The following is a 12,108-nucleotide window of genomic DNA, read 5'->3' as shown; positions in this document are numbered from 1 at the left end:
ACGAATACTTGAAAGCATTAAATGTAATCGCAATTGCGAATACGAACAATCGTCTGCTTCGTAATGGAATGATGACAATGAAAATCTGTGCCAAACCGGGACTCGAACCCGGATTTCTCGCTTGCTGCGAGCGGTCGCCTTACCATTTGGCTACCCGTGCAAGACTCACGGCCAGATCCAAACATCAATATGTCGTCAACCAAGCGTCTACAACTTGTACTTCAAATGGTTCAAATGGCTCTGAGCACTATGGGACATAACTTCTGTGGTCATCAGCCCCTTGAACTTACGAGGGAACCTCCCCATCGCACCCCCCCTCAGATTTAGTTATAAGTTGGCACAGTGGATAGGCCTTGAAAAACTGAACACAAATCAGTCGAGAATACAGGAAGAAGTTGTGTGGAACTATGAAAAAAAGAAGCAAAATATACAAACTGAGAAGTCCATGCGCAAGATAGGCTACATCAAGGAGAGTGTGAGGTAAGGAGCGCCGTGGTCCCGTGGTTAGCGTGAGCAGATGCGGAACGAGAGGTCCTTCCCTCGAGTGTAAAGTTTAATTTTTTATTTTCAGACAATTATCAAAGTTCAGGCACTCACACATAATCAAGTTCGCTCTCCAAAATTCCTGGACATGTTCAGATTTGCTTGGAAATATGCAGGATTTGACGGTATACACACGGAAAAATTTGAAAACGTTAAAAACATATGTTTTGACAGAGCACAGGGAAAACTGTGCGACTGTGAAACTGTTGCATTCATTTGTTGCAGTTTATGTGACAAACTCTTATGTTTTCATCACTTTTTTGGGAGCGATTATCACATCCGCAAGAAAACCTAAATGGGGCAAGGTAGCAGAACCTTTTTACCCATTCACCAAGTGTACAAGTTAGGTGGGTCGACAACATATTCCTGTCATGTGACGCACATGCCGTCACCAGTGTCGTATAGAATATATCAGACGTGTTTTCCTGTGGAGGAATCGGTTGACCTATGACCTTGCGATCAAATGTTTTCGGTTCCCATTGGAGAGGCACGTCCTTTCGTCTACTAATCGCACGGTTTTGCGGTGCGGTCGCAAAACACAGACACTAAACTTACTACAGTGAACAGAGACGTCAATGAACGAACGGATAGATCATAACTTTGCGAAAATAAAGAAGGTAAAATTTTCACTCGAGGGAAGAATTGAACGCAGAACTTCTCGCTCCGCAGCTGTTCACGCTAACCACGGGACCATCGCGCCCCTGGATTTGCATTGACCTTGATGTTGCATATCTTGCTTATGCACTAATCAGTTTGTATATTTTGCTTATTTTTTTCATAGTTCCACACAACTTCTTTCTGCTTTCTCGATTGATTTGTGTTCTGTTTTTCAAGGCCTATCCACTGTGCAAACTTATAACTAAGTCTGAGGGGGGTGCGATGGGGAGGTTCCCTTGTTAGAACTACTTAAACCTAACTAACCTAAGGACATCACACACATCCATGCCCGAGGCAGGATTCGAACATGCGACCGTAGCGGTCGCGCGGTTCCAGGCTGTAGCGCCTCGAACCGCTCGGCCACCCCGGCCGGCCAACCTGTACTCATACAACCGTTAAGCCTGTGTAGCACATATTATATTCACCTTACAATGATAAATAATACACCAAATGAAAGAAAAACACAAACAGATTTTCTTACAATTATTCAGTCTGAACACTAATCATACGTCGAGTTGAACGGCGAGTTGTTCCGAAACCGTGATCAATGTGTCAGGAGTAACTGTTGCAAAAACAGTGTTTCTAAAGTCGAATAGATCAGGTGGTATCTGACGCACATACACATGATCGCGTCAGATAGTGTGTGAACGTGGAGGCCATGCATAAAGTGCTGTGTCAACCGGCCCCTTGCGCCCAGTCCACCGGTCGGATACAACGTCGTTTAACCAGTTTGCGTACTGAGTTATGCCAGTGAGGCGGCGCATCGTCTTGCTCCCAAATAAAGATGTGCTGTTCACAAAAAAAAAAAAAGTTCAAATGTATGTGAAATCTTATGGGACTTAACTGCTAGGGTCATCAGATCCTAAGCTTACACACTACATAACCTAAATTATCCTAAGGGCAAACACACACAACCATGCCCGAGAGAGGACTCAAACCTCTGCCGGGACCAGCCGCACAGTCCATGACTGCAGCGCCCAAGACCGCTCGGCTAATCCCACGCGGCGATGTGCTGTTCACATTCTTCCCATTGAGGCATGGGCCATAGCTGTAGCACATCAAGATAAGAAACATCAGTTACAGTTGATTCACCGCGATGATATTTCTTGGGGCTAAGCGACGAGGACTCGCACTCTTTCAACACGTTTTTCAGTCGCTCTTCGTCATTCCATACTCTTCCCATTGCGCACACGTAAACAAACAAAACTGTTTGAGTTGCTCTTTCATTTGGTGTATTATTTACAATTGTAAGTTGATCACAATAAGTGCTACAACGCCTTAAAACCGGTAAATTCATTTTGAAACACCCTGTATATTCCCGTGCAGGTGAGACATTTTACTTGAAAGTCGCTTGCCCAGGGTTGGTGGATAACTACGATATTGCAGCGTATATGCTGTTCTGAATTACGATGCAAAATTCCTTTAGACATGGATGCATGTCTCACCTGTGCGGATGTACAGCACCATAATGGATGTGTGAGTACAGGTTGTAGACGCTTGGTTGACAACGTACGGAAATTTGGATCTGCCCGTGCAGGGACAGCAAAATGGTAAGGCGACAGCTCGCGGTAAGCGGGAAATTCCGGTTCGAGTCCCAGTCCGGCACAAATTTTTATTGTCGTCATTACATTGTGCAACTGATTGTCGTACATATTCGCAGTTGCGAATACATTTAATGTATTCCATAATGGCTGTAGTCGTCGTAGTGCCTGCACCTTGGGACATGCGTGTTGTCCAAAATAACTGTGTATCGTAATTCAGAATAACACGGGCACTGCAATATCGTGACATTGGAAGGAGCTCGTCAGCAGGCACAGTAAGACTTAAATATTAACAGAAGAAGAAACGCAGTATTTGATTTTCCCTAGCACAAGGTTAATTGCAAGGAATTGTGGTAGTAATTTTGTTTGTCCGACACGGGGCATGGAAGCGACTGGTTGTTTATACTGTTAGATACCAGCGCGAAACTGCGAAAACATGCCCACATACTCCAGTCCTATGGGAGGCACGCGATCGCCCTATGTGACGCAATTTCAGTACTGTCAGCGAAGGAAGTGTTGGTCGGGGGAGCCATATTAACTATGGGTACTGCGCCATTAGTGAAGCAGTTGTCTGACAAGGATGTCCAGCCTCGTTCTGAGCAGACCAAAAAATAAGAACACTGACACTATGGAGCATTAGTCTGTAACAGTGCGAATGCTCTCAGAGAAATTCCTATATCCGACCGCTGGGGCCGATCGAGGTAGCGCAGTGCTTAGCACACTGGACTCGTATTGGAGGGGACGACTGTTCACATGCTGCTTTTGGCCATCCAGACTTAAGTTTCACGCGTTTTCCGAAATCGCTCCAGACTAATAACGCCGGAGTGGTTCTTCTGAAAAGACATGGCCTTCCTCCTTCCCCAACCTTCAAACATTCGGAGCATGTTCACCGTCTCTAACGACCTCGATCTCGACGTGTCGTTAACCTTAATCTTCTTCTTCCTACAACTGGAGTGGGAATATACGCCGCTGACATTCCTGTTCAAGCGCCATCTAGCTCTTCGAAACGTCACCGCCACTTTGTCTGTATGAAAGTCTAGGAAAAGAGTTCACATACAGGGTGGCTATAATTCAACTATCGCAACTTCAGAGGCCCCCATGAGAAATGAGCGATCGCACGACAAGGCAACTTTGTGGACATATTTTTAAGGACGAATAAACCGTTGAAAGAAACGCATTTTAATTGCCACATGAGAGGGTAACATTTGTTAATAGCGTACCATGTTTACGTTTCGGGTTACAAATGTTGCTCAATGTGACGACCACCTGCATCCGCAACAGCCTGGAACCACACTGTTTGCAGCATTTTTCGAACGGTGGACCACGGAATGTTCAGCTGTCGTGACACGGCTTGCCCACTGTTTGAAGGTCGGCACTGCGTCGAGCGTTATCAGACGTGGCAGCAGTACGTTCTTCAACAATCTGTGGCGGGATTGTTCGTCGGCCTCTCCCAGGAGCAGTTTCGGAACCGCTAGTTACTTCGAACTTCCAAATCATGTTCTTCCGCCTCAGTGCGGAAAGAAGGCCTCTCCGTATTCCTTCCAGGAGCAGCAGCGCTGCTGCTATTGCTTTGCTAAAACAGTTCTACGAATGAAGCCCTGTGCCTGCAACTGTAATGCACATTGATGCGCCGGTACTGGTACTACATCGGCGTACCAGTGCCGGCGCATCGCATAATGGCAAGTCATGACACACTACTAATAACGCTAATCCTCGAGCGCAGCGTCGAACATCATCCCCTAAAGTTGGGTACCCATACGGAAAACAGTTTTCCGTCTACACTAGCTCAAGTGGCGAAATTTTAACTATAACCAATTTGTATATAGAGTAGAGAAAGCAACTCAAAAATCAAACATTTTAGTTTCCAAAGAAACAATACGATTCATTGCCACGTACATAAAACTCATCAAGTATATTTCTGACCAGCCTGCTATCAGCTCTTTGTTCTAATCCAAAGGTGCTGTTGAATGACAATAACAATTCCGAGTGGCTCAATGGCCTTTTCCAATCTTTCAATTGGACGCTTTGCGCATCCCTAACCTACCACAACAACCCAGCTGGGCAGAGAGGACTTACAGTTTGAAGCGGATTGGGTTGTTTGGGGGAGGAGACCAGACAGCGAGGCCATCCGTCTCATCGGATTAGGGAAGGACGGGGAAGGAAGTCGGCCGTGCCCTTTCAAAGGAACCATCCGGGCATTTGCCTGTAGCGATTTAGGGAAATCACGGACAACCTAAAACAGAATGGCCAGACGCGGGATTGAACCATCGCCCTTCCGAATGCGAGTGCAGTGTTCTAGCCACTGCGCCACCTCGCTCGGTGGTTTGAAGTGGAATCCGAATCACGTGTTGTTCCTGCCGAACTTCACATTATTGAGAGGTGAAGGCTGCGTTGAAGGCAGCCTGAAATATTCCGTGATCCGGCCGGGATTGGATCCCGCAACCCTTCGGTTTCCTATCACGCGCATTACCATTAGACCAAACCATGACTGCCACTTATTACAATAAAAAGTGACAGCAACTTGCCGGCCATGACTCGGTCGTCCGCAGCTCGTGGTCGTGCGGTAGCGTTCTCGCTTCCCGCGCCCGGGTTCCCGGGTTCGATTCCCGGTGGGATCAGGGATTTTCTCTGCCTCGTGATGACTGGGTGTTGTAAGATGTTCTTAGGTTAGTTAGGTTTAAGTAGTTCTAAGTTCTAGGGGACTAATGACCATAGATGTTGAGTCCCATAGTGCTCAGAGCCATTTGAACCAACCATGACTCGGTCTTCGCCTCTTTCGGCGGTGGCCAATTCCAGTGTTTCCACGTCTTGCTTTGCTTATTTGGCAATGGGACCACAACGATACACTCAGCACTCGTCCTTGGTGATTTGGCATCAATAGAAGTTATCTACACTGGCCTTATACAGTTGCGAACTTTCCCCCGCCTGGTTCGGAGGCCTTTCTGAATGAGTGTCGGCAGCCGGAGAACCCAGCGGGTGGCGACCTTTTCCAGTGTTCATAATGTCCTGTAAGATGTCGGAACCTGATCAGTGGCTCACTGTCACTTTTTAGGCTGTCGCCTCGATTGTGATGACCTAGTCTTTGAGCACCAGTCCTCGGTTTCGCTTGCAATTACCAGTTCTTCAAACAGACAAGATCTCAGCCTCGTTCTTCGTCATTAAGACTTTTCTAACTACACTGGAAGCACCTGCGTCACATAATCACTGTGACCTTTGATGGTGCTTTGTTTCCGTACAATTCCATCAATTCAACACGTATTGTTGCAGCATTGTTTCCCTTCAAATGCAGAAAACGAACTACCGCACGACACATCGTTTTGGTTCCTTTAGCAACGTGATACGTTAGTGTGGCATAGGGATTTCAATATTTACTGGGAGTAAATGTGAATGTCGTGTGACTAGGGCCTCCCGTCGGGTAGACCGTTCGCCGGGTGCAAGTCTTTAGATTTGACACCACTTCGGCGACTTGCGTGTCGACGGGGATGAAATGATGATGATTAGGACAACACAACACCCAGTCCCTGAGTGGAGAAAATCTCCGACCCAACCGGGACTCGAACCCGGGCCCTTAGGATTGACATTCCGTCGCGCTGATTACTCAGCTACCGGGGGCGGACATTTACTACGAGTGAAGACATATACCTGTGTACAAAGAAAAAAATAATTACGTAACTTTATTTTTTCGAGGTGAGAATTAAAACTTTATGACTAACTCTCGTACTTATCCAAAGTTCCAAGATTCAGCCTTCCGTCATACCTAGGACTTCTTGTGTTACTTACTGTATCTTTTATGTATGGCAGTAATTTGTTTACACAAAAACGACACTTTGCACCCTGGTATGCATTCTACGTAAAACTTTAGCTCCTTCCTATAACCAGCCGGGTAAGCCATTTCAAATGTCAAAAGGAGTCAAGAATATACCATCTCGAATGATATTACCTGCCGTAAAGAGTTGCGGTGTTCGGTTTACCTGTATCAGAGGCAAATAATGAGACCCCCACCGCGGGCGATGAGAGCTGAAACAGTAATCCCTGTTCTCTAACTCCAGCGACTGGCTAATTGGCAGCCGTGTGACAGCAGTCAGCAACGAGGGGAGCGTCGCGGTCACAGTAGGCAAGCGAATAAACTGACACGGCACGCCATTCCGTACCGTGTTGTGGCGACGGATGGGCTTAAGTGGCAGAAACGCGGACGGTTGCAGGAACCGCGAGTTGGCCGCGCGCGCTGTCACACGCCAGTCTCTAATTACGGGCGGGCGCAAACAGAGCACCACGGCCGGCCAACACGGGATCTCACTAGCCCCACCTGATAGCGGCGCTGATTTATGAGTTTTGGCTACGGCGCCAACAACACATTCGCGCCCGGAAACAGGCCTAATCAACGCCTACCCGCTCGGTGTGTTCATGTTTACACTGCGGGCGCCGAAACACGTGGGTACTTGTCTTCAGCGCCCCCCCCCCCCCACACACACACAGACACACACACAAAATAAGAAAGGCATAAGGCGCTAGGGGAAGATTTCCTTTCAATGTACACTACTGGCCATTAAAATTGCTACACCAAGAAGAAATGCAGATGATAAACGGGTATTCATTGGGCAAATATATTATACTAGAACTGACATGTGATTGCATTTTCACGCAGTTTGGGCGCATAGATCCTGAGAAATCAGTATCCAGAACAACCACCTCTGGCCGTAATAACGGCCTTGATACGCCTCGGCATTGAGTCAAACATAGCTTGGATGGCGTGTACAGTTACAGCTGCCCATGGAGCTCCAACACGATACCACAGTTCATCAAGAGTAGTGATTGGCGCATAGTGTCGAGACAGTTGCTCGGTCACCATTGACCAGGCGTTTTCAATTGGTGAGAGATCTGGTGAATGTGCTGGCCAGGGCAGCAGTCGAATATTTTCTGTATCCAGAAAGGCCCGTACAGGATTTGCAACATGCGGTCGTGCATTATCTTGCTGAAATGTAGGGTTTGGCAGGGATCGAATGAAGGGGTCATAACACATCTGAAATGTAACGTCCACTGTTCAAAGTGCCGTCAATGGGAACAAGAGGTGACCGAGACGTGTAACCAATGGCACCGCATACCATCACGCCGGGTGATACGCCAGTATGGCGATGACGAATACACGCTTCCAATGTGCGTTCACCGCGATGTCGCCAAACACGGATGCGACCATCATGATGCTGTAAACAGAACCTGGATTCATCCGAAAAAATGACGTTTTGCTATTCGTGCACCCAGGTTCGTCGTTGAGTACACCATCGCAGGCGCTCCTGGCTGTGATGCAGCGTCAAGGGTAACCGAAGCCATGGTCTCCGAGCTGATAGTCCATGCTGCTGCAAAGGTCATCGAACTGTTCGTGCAGATGGTTGTTGTCTTGCAAACGTTCCCATCTGTTAACTCGGGGATCGAGACGTGGCTGCACGATCCGTTACAGCCATGCGGATAAGATGCCTGTCATCTCGACTGCTAGTGATACGAAGCTGTTGGGATCTAGCACGTGCGTTCCGTATTACCCTCCTGAACTCACCGATTCCATATTCTGCTAACAGTCATTGGATCTCGACCAACGCGAGCAGCAATGTCGCGATACGATAAACCACAATCGCGATAGGCTGCTATCCGACCTTTATGAAAGTCGGAAACGTGACTGTACGCATTTCTCCTCCTTACATGAGGCATCACAACAACGTTCCACCAGCCAACGCTGGTAAACTGCTGTTTGTGTATGAGAAATCGGTTGGAAACTTTCCTAATGTCAGCACTTTGTAGGTGTCGCCACCGGTGCCAACTTAGTGTGAATGCTCTGAAAAGCTAATCATTTGCATATCACAGCATCTTTTTCCTGTCGGTTAAATTTCGCGTCTGTAGCATGTCATCTTCGTGGTGTAGTAATTTTTAATGGCCAGCAGTGTAATATAGCGCACACAAGAGGAGTGGAACCCACAATATATTGCCATGCTTAAGACGGTGCAGGAAATATGTTGACATTCAAAACAGCTTCCAGTCGCCTCTGAATGGATTAACACAGGTCCTGTGTGGTTTTCAACGTAATCTTATACCATTCTTCCTGCCAAAGAGTGGCAAGTTCAGGTAACGAGGATGTATGTGGATGGATGATCACGCACCGTTCTCTCCAAAGTAGACAACAAAGGCTGAATGATAATGAGATTTGGTGGCTGTACCGGCCCCGGGGGATGCTACATTTCACCCTCGTGCTCACAAAATCAGTGCTGGACAATGCGAGCAGTGTGTGCAGGAGTCCTGTCGTCTTGAAACAAAGTATCGCTGTTGGGGAACTAACATTGTACCAAGGGATTGACATGATTAGCCAACCTCGTCACATTACTCTTGACAGTAATGGAACATTGCAGAGTATTCATGGGGCCCATGAGTGCCAAAATCATCGCCGAACCACCGCCATGTTTCAGTCTTAGGACGTAAACTCGGTCGGAAGTCATCCGACTGAGTGGCATCCTTCCATTGCTCCATAGCCCAGGCTTTATGGCGTCGCCACCACGTTTTACTGTTACAGGCATTTGCTTCACTCACAGTACCAGCTCGCCCTGCAGATCCATGGTTATCGATCTCCCTTCCTGTTGTTTTGGTGCCAACAGAGTTCGCGAGTGCGATATTCAATTCCACAGTGACTTCTTCAGCTGTCACCCTCTTATTATTCGCCACAATTCTTGTCAGTGACGATCTGTGGCTATTATTCAACACACACTTTCGTCTGCGTTGTCACTTAGAGGATGATTCTTTTCCGCTGTCCCTGTTGCGGTATAAATCTTTGGTAGGGTGCCTCTTGAAACACCAACAACTGAGCCCTCTTCCGATCACGACTGACACGTGCAACGTGTTCAAGGCACTGCACGGGCGCCATTCGTGGTCAAATGCAGCAGCGCCACTTACTTTGCTAGCATCTGCTTTTACGTTCAAGCAAGCGTTTCTTGCGTTGTTTCCATACTTTTGTTCAACCCCTGTACATCATTCAAATCTTCGGCCACCACTATTATTACAATTTTTGTTCAAATGGTTCAAATGGCTCTGAGCACTATGCGACTTAACTTCTGAGGTCATCAGTCGCCTAGAACTTTGAACTAATTAAACCTCACTAACCTAAGGACATCACACACATCCATGCCCAAGGCAGGATTCGAACCTGCGACCGTAGCGGTCGCTCGGCTCCAGACTGTAGCGCCTAGAACCGCACGGCCACAACGGCCGGCACAATTTTTGTATTCGTTTTATTTTTGCAGTAAACAAGATTTTATCCTTGCCATGTTCTCTATTAAATTTTATCAGTTGCAGGAAAAGAAACATCCTTCTTGTCTTATTTTAGCGAGAACAGTTATAGCCACATGGCAAATGCCGTTTATTATAGAAACGCTGCATTGGTTCACCAGAAGAAAACAATGACCTTGTTTCCCAACTTCATGAAGACACTCCAATCTTGTGCAAGTATTTTTTGTTGAGTCACCTTGAAATATGAAATATGGAGAGGACGAGAGCGCCGGTGACTTATAATCGCTTCTACATTTAAGATCCGAAAATGAAGGCCGCGCGGGGTACCCGAGCGGTCCAAGGAGTCACGGTTCGCGCGGCTCACCCCGTCGGAGGTTCGAGTCCTCCCTCGGACAAGGGTGTTTGTGTTGTTCCTAGCGTAAGTTGGTTTAAGTTTGATTAAGTAGTGTGTAAGCCTAGGGACCGATGACCTCAGCAGTTTGGTCCCATAGGAACTTGCCGAACGAGGTGCGCAGTGGTTAGCACACCGGATAAGCATTCGAGAGGACGACGGTTCAATCCCGCGTCCGGGCCATCCTGTTTTAGGTTTTCCGTGATTTCCCCAAAATGGCTCCAGGCAAATGCCGGGATGGTTCCTTTGAAGGGGCACGGCCGACTTCCTTTCCCGTACTTCCCTAATCCGATGAGGCCGATGACCTCGCTGTTTGGTCTCCTCCCCCAATACAACCCAACCCATAGGAACTTACCACAAATTTCCAATTTTCCGTAAATGAAATAATTTGGCAGAAACCGGTCATTAGCCGGCCTGAGTGGCCGTGCGGTTCTAGGCGCTACAGTCTGGAACCGAGCGACCGCTACGGCCGCAGGTTCGAATCCAGACTCGGGCATGGATGTGTGTGATGTCCTTATGTTAGTTAGGTTTAATTAGTTCTACGTTCTAGGCGACTGATGACTTCAGAAGTCAAGTCGCATAGTGCTCAGAGACATTTAAACCAAACCGGTCATTAAAACAATAATACGAGACCTATACTGTTCTTTGTCCATGAAAATAGTTGTACACGTTAAAATGCCTTGCAATGGGTGATTAATCCTCTTAAACTGGCAATTTTTAATGAAGGACATTGTGGCGGCCGCGCAACTTTATTTATTGTAATTAATGCTGCCATGGACACGTCACAATTCAATATGCTTCTTATTTCTGGCTAGCGTTTGCTTGTGCTGGGTGCCTTTTCTGTGGCCACATCCGCAGTTCATTCAATTGGAGGACAGTCGATTGGGTCGTCTGTCTGTGAATCGTGCAAATTTGGTTTTCTGTGGTTTAGTATTTTAATTCCAGTATAAAACATTAATTCTGCAATGTCATGGGAGATTGCAACGATGTTCGACCGAGGACTCGTACTCTTACCCTGCATTTTGTGGCCAGCTTTATTAGCGATTGTGTTTTCCACGCATGATTCATAACTTACAGTGACACCCTCAATTTTACAATTAGACGAAGGTCAGCAATCGAGTTCTGGTTTGAAGATTGAGTACATTAACTCCTAGTGTCTTTCTTCGGCTGTTATCGGACACCACTCCTGCATTGCGGAGAGATGTGTGGAAAACCGCCTAAAATCCACAAAGAGGATGGCCAGAGCAGCAGAAAAATGACTGTGAATCGGCGTTCGAGTTCTGTTCAAGAGTGGCTCACATCCTTGTGTGACAAGCCACCACAACACTACGTATTAGGATTTGAGTGATATTCTTGTTTCATGTTTCCTTTCATTACTCTAAAACATATCATGTGGATGATGGGACGGCTACAAATGCCGCGACTGTTCGCTCCCATCACTATCCAGCTAAAGTAGAGAGTTGTCCTCAACATTCAAGAGGACGGTGAGGTGTTGTCCCCGACTCCCAGCCAATTCTTGGAGTATACGGGGTTTCTAAAGGAAATCATTACATTTCCAGTATTACGTTGTCAATGTGCCAGAGCGCAATAACTATGTCTGTACAAACTGTACTGTTATAAGTGGTGCTGACAAGGCAGCTAATTATGTGATGCGCAGGAGCAAGAGGTGGTGCACCAAGTGACGCACCAGCCGATGACGTCAGGGGGTTCTTT

This window comes from Schistocerca americana, chromosome 1 (assembly GCF_021461395.2).
Source record: "Schistocerca americana isolate TAMUIC-IGC-003095 chromosome 1, iqSchAmer2.1, whole genome shotgun sequence".
NCBI classification, from domain to species: Eukaryota; Metazoa; Arthropoda; class Insecta; order Orthoptera; family Acrididae; genus Schistocerca; species Schistocerca americana.
This window is presented reverse-complemented; position numbering follows the sequence as displayed.